This window comes from Myxine glutinosa, chromosome 11 (assembly GCF_964187855.1).
Source record: "Myxine glutinosa chromosome 11, kmMyxGlut1.1, whole genome shotgun sequence".
NCBI lineage: Eukaryota > Metazoa > Chordata > Myxini > Myxiniformes > Myxinidae > Myxine > Myxine glutinosa.
In genome coordinates, this window is record NC_136271.1 from 126,369,551 (window position 1) to 126,375,319 (window position 5,769).

Here is a 5,769-nt window from a genome sequence, read left to right on the forward strand (position 1 = left end):
ATATAATCTGATATTCCAATCAAAGAAAGGTATAAACTGATATTCCAATCAAAGAAAGGTATAAACTGATATTCCATTCAAAGAAAGGTATAAACTGATATTCCAATCAAAGAAAGGTATAAACTGATATTCCAATCAAAGAAAGGTATTAACTGATATTCCATTCAAAGAAAGGTATAAACTGATATTCCATTCAAAGAAAGATATAAACTGATATTCCAATCAAAGAAAGATATAAACTGATATTCCAATCAAAGAAAGGAATAAACTGATATTCCAATCAAAGAAAGGTATAAACTGATATTCCAATCAAAGAAAGGTATAAACTGATATTCCAATCAAAGAAAGGAATAAACTGATATTCCAATCAAAGAAAGGTATAAACTGATATTCCATTCAAAGAAAGATATAAACTGATATTCCAATCAAAGAAAGATATAAACTGATATTCCAATCAAAGAAAGGAATAAACTGATATTCCAATCAAAGAAAGGTATAAACTGATATTCCAATCAAAGAAAGATATAAACTGATATTCCAATCAAAGAAAGGAATAAACTGATATTCCATTCAAAGAAAGATATAAACTGATATTCCAATCAAAGAAAGGAATAAACTGATATTCCAATCAAAGAAAGGTATAAACTCATATTCCATTCAAAGAAAGGTATAAACTGATATTCCAAACAAAGAAAGGTAAAACTGATATTCCAATCAAAGAAAGGTATAAACTGATATTCCATTCAAAGAAAGATATAAACTGATATTCCAATCAAAGAAAGATATAAACTGATATTCCAATCAAAGAAAGATATAAACTGATATTCCAATCAAAGAAAGATATAAACTGATATTCCAATCAAAGAAAGATATAAACTGATATTCCAATCAAAGAAAGATATAAACTGATATTCCAATCAAAGAAAGATATAAACTGATATTCCAATCAAAGAAAGATAGAAACTGATATTCCAAACAAAGAAAGGTATAAACTGATATTCCAATCAAAGAAAGATATAAACTGATATTCCAATCAAAGAAAGATATAAACTGATATTCCAATCAAAGAAAGGAATAAACTGATATTCCAATCAAAGAAAGGTATAAACTGATATTCCAATCAAAGAAAGATATAAACTGATATTCCAATCAAAGAAAGGAATAAACTGATATTCCAATCAAAGAAAGGTATAAACTGATATTCCAATCAAAGAAAGATATAAACTGATATTCCAATCAAAGAAAGGAATAAACTGATATTCCATTCAAAGAAAGATATAAACTGATATTCCAATCAAAGAAAGGAATAAACTGATATTCCAATCAAAGAAAGGTATAAACTCATATTCCATTCAAAGAAAGGTATAAACTGATATTCCAAACAAAGAAAGGTATAAACTGATATTCCAAACAAACAAAGATATAATCTGATATTCCAATCAAAGAAAGGTATAAACTGATATTCCAATCAAAAAAAGGTATAAACTGATATTCCATTCAAAGAAAGGAATGAACTGATATTCCAAGCAAAGAAAAGTATAAACTGATATTCCAAACAAACAAAGATATAATCTGATATTCCAATCAAAGAAAGGAATAAACTGATATTCCATTCAAAGAAAGGTATAAACTGATATTCCATTCAAAGAAAGGTATAAACTGATATTCCATTCAAAGAAAGGTATAAACTGATATACCAAACAAACAAAGATATAATCTGATATTCCAATCAAAGAAAGGTATAAACTGATATTCCATTCAAAGAATCTTTCGAAGCTGCTCCATGCGCTCACGCTTTCGAAGCTAAGTGATATTTCTCAATCGTGTTTTTGTCGAGACTGTATCTATCTTTCGGTGTATGTACCTATAGCGTATCTTTTGGAAAATTTTCGGTGCTAATTTTTCGTACATGTATACACAATCGTCGGTTAATGGTATCGAGTATTCTGCGGCCTAGTACTCGTAGGCTTGGACTACCGTACCGTCTCCGACCTTGTGGTTTGTTTTTCTCTCAGCGATTCGTCGAATGCGCTGAAATTATTTTCGTTCACTGTTTCATCCCAGTCGTTCACCCCGTACCTCCTTGTTTAATATCTGTACTCACAAAAAAAAAAAAAAAAAAAAAAAAACACCAAAAAATGATTTCCTTCCCAGGTCTTATTCGTTTATTTGTTCTTTTTGTTCGTTCGTTCTTCGTTCGCGATCACGCGGTTAGAAATGTATCTCTCCCCTGAACAACTATTTTCTCTCATATATTATAACACCCTTTTCTTCTTTTCCTACAAAAGGATGCTTTCGTCTTGCTCACCAAATCTATTCATTCCAAAAAATATATATAATACCATCTCTTACAGTTCCTCCTTTCTACATTCCCTAAACTATCCAGAACTCCATCCCTCCTCCAGTGTCCTCAAACGTATTTTTGACGAAGGTCTCAAACTCATTTTGCAAAAAATGTTCGTTTCCCATGAATCGTACACTTTTCAAAATCCAATCTCACCCCTCCCCTCCAAATCCTCCCCATCACCCATCCCTTTCAAATCTCCCCCCTTGCCCCTTCCCTCCCCTCCCTCCTCAACTCCCCCCACACCCCTCCCCTCCGAGACTCCCCTCTCACCCCTCCTCCTCAAAGCATCCTCCCTGCTTCTTCCTCCTTCAAACTTTCACCTTCATCTCCCCAAACCTTCTGCCTTGCTCTTCCCCCTCCTCAAATAACACCTCACTGTGCCTCACCCAATCTCCATCAAACCTTTTGTCCGCCCCATTCTTCCCTTTCTCCAAGCTATTCTGAAATCTCTGACACACCTTCAACAGCTCTCCCTACCTCTTCCTCCTCTTCCACATCTTACCCTACCCCTCCCCCCCCCCCCCCCCCGTTCTGGACCCGATGCTCCCCCTTCCTCTTCATTAACGGTATGGACCTCAAACATCCGGGGCCTTCGCTCAAACTTGACTGACCTCTCCATACAGGTTGCTTCTGACAAACCAGCTGTGATCTGCTTAACAGAAACTTTCCTCCTTCATGATGTCTCTGATGCCTTGGTATCTCTCCCAGGTTACTCCCTCCTCCGGTATGATAGACCTGAGCCTCGTCCTGGAGGTGGGGTTGCTATCTTTATAAAAAAAACTCTCTTCCTCACTCGCCCTCCACTGCCCTCACTCCACCTCACCCCCAGGAATACCTTTGGCTACGGCTTCCCCTTCGCTCCCACCTTTTGTTCATATGTGTGTTGTACCGTCCACCAATCAGCGATGACTCCATCTACATCTCACTGTCTGATAATATGGACCAACTTCTATCTACCCATCCCAACTCTCTCTTCCTCATATGTGGTGATTTCAATTGTCACCATGCCAGTTGGCTGGGTGTGGGTACCTCTCTCACCAGCCATGGCTCTTCAGCAAAGGACTTCTGCGACTCACTGGGACTGACACAATCTGTCAATTTCCCGACCCGGATCTCAGTCAACGGAGCATCTTCTCTTCTGGATTTGGTTATGACAAACTTCCCTGAAAATGTCTGCTGCTCTTCTTCTGCTCCAATCGGCTCATCTGATCATGTGCTTGTCAAAGTGGACATCTCTCTGACCATTCTCAGAGAGCCTCCTCAGCGTCGACGAGTCTGGCATTTCACTCAGGCCAACTGGCACGGTCTTCAAGCAGCCATCAATCATCTGGACTGGTCTCCCATCTCTACCGCCTCTGACATCAACTCATCCTGGGAATTCTTTCAAAGTAAATTGCTCTCTCTCATGCACAGATTTATACCATCTCGTCTTCAGTTGTCATACCCTTCCTCCCGTCCATGGTACACGGAATCTTGTGGTGAGGCTGTTGCCCTGAAACAACTTGCTTTCGTCTCCTGGAAAGCAAATCCAACGGAAGGAAATCTCATTTCCTTTCACAAAGCCTGAAACAAGTGTGTGTCCACCCTCAGGAGAGCCAGGAAACAATATCTCACCATTCTCAAGACCGAACTCTCTTATCTGTCTCCCTCTTCCAAATCCTGGTGGCGTCTGGTCAAATCTGTTTCTGGTGTTTGTTCCCCCTCCATCCCCTCCCTCACCTCAAACGGCTTAACGGCTGACTCCGCACGTGAAAAAGCTGAATGCCTCAACTCTGTGTTTGCCTCTAAATCTTGTGTCCCAAACCCATCCCTCTCTGTACCCACCGTACCCAGTCGTACCCAGCTGCTCCTGGACTCTGTGTCCTTTCCTCCTGACAAGGTGGAAAAGTTGATGGCAACCCTCGACTCTGATTCTGCAACTGGTCCTGACGGCATCATCCCACGGGTCCTAAAATCATGTTCTTCTGCACTTTCACTCCCTCTTTCTGTTCTCTTCACCCTCTCTTTTGCTCAAGGTCATCTGCCATCTGCTTGGAAATCAGCCAACATCACCGCTTTGCACAAAAAAGGTGCAAAAACAGATCCCAGCAACTACAGACCAATCAGCCTTCTCCCAATTATCAGCAAAGTCATGGAATCCATCATTGCTTCAGATATTAAATCTTTCCTCTTCTCCAATGGCTTGATCTCTGATCATCAATTTGGTTTCAGACCTGGTCACTCTACTCTGGACATGCTGCTTCTGCTTTCTCAACAATGGATGGAGGTCCTCAACGCCAAACAGGAAATTAGAGCTGTCTCCCTTGACATTTCACGTGCCTTCGATACGGTCTGGCACCCTGCTCTGCTCTCCAAACTCTCCTCCTTTGGTATCCATGGAAATCTCCACGCATGGCTGGCGGACTTCCTCTCTGGTCGTAGTCAACGTGTGGCCCTGAATGGGTTTCTCTCATCTCCTCTTCCTGTTCAGGCTGGAGTTCCCCAAGGTAGTGTTCTGGGCCCTGTGCTTTTTCTGGTCTTCATCAATGATCTCTCTGACTCTCTTGAAAATCCTCTCTATCTCTTTGCTGATGACTCTACTCTCTGTCGCTCCATTCCTCATCCCTCAGATCGGCAGTCTGCAGCCTCCTCACTCTCTGCAGACCTGGACAAAATCACAGACTGGTCAAACAAGTGGAACATGTCTTTCAATCCTGACAAATCTCACACTCTTACAATGTCTCTCCGAAAGGACCGACTGGACAACCCTCCCATCTACTTTCTCAACAATCCTCTCCAAGAAGTTCTGTCGCTCAAGCTTTTGGGTCTCACTATCTGCCATGATCTTTCTTGGGAAAACCACATTTCCAAGCTGGCCTCCAAAGCCAGTCGCCGACTGGGCATCCTCCGTCGTGCGAAGTCCTTCCTTGGCACACCTGAGCTCCTCACCACATACAAGGCTTTCATCCGCAGCTCAATGGAATACTGTTCCCCCCTCTGGGCTGGTGCTCCTGCCTCACACCTTGCTCGGCTTCACGCTGTTGAGGCCAAAGCTTTCAGAATCATTGGAATCTCCTGCGATGTAGTCAACGCCGAGGGCCTTTCACTCACTCACCGCAGGCAGGTTGGTGGTCTTTCTGTCTTCCACCGACTCCTCTCCGGCCTTGCTCCCCCAGCTCTCTCTGTGCTCTGTCCCCCCAATATTCCTTCAGGTCGCACAAGATCTGCCTGCAACCCTCTTCTGGTTAAACTGCCAAAGTCTAGGCTCTCTGCTCACCTTCACTCTTTCATTCCCCTTTTCTCCCGCCTCTGGAACAAACTCCCCCACTCCCTTCAATCCCACTCCTCCCTCCAGGTCTTTAAAACAGCTGTTCACCACCATCTCTTATCCTCCCCCATCGAAAACCTTGATCTTTTCTACCCCCGGTAATTCACCCCAGAGT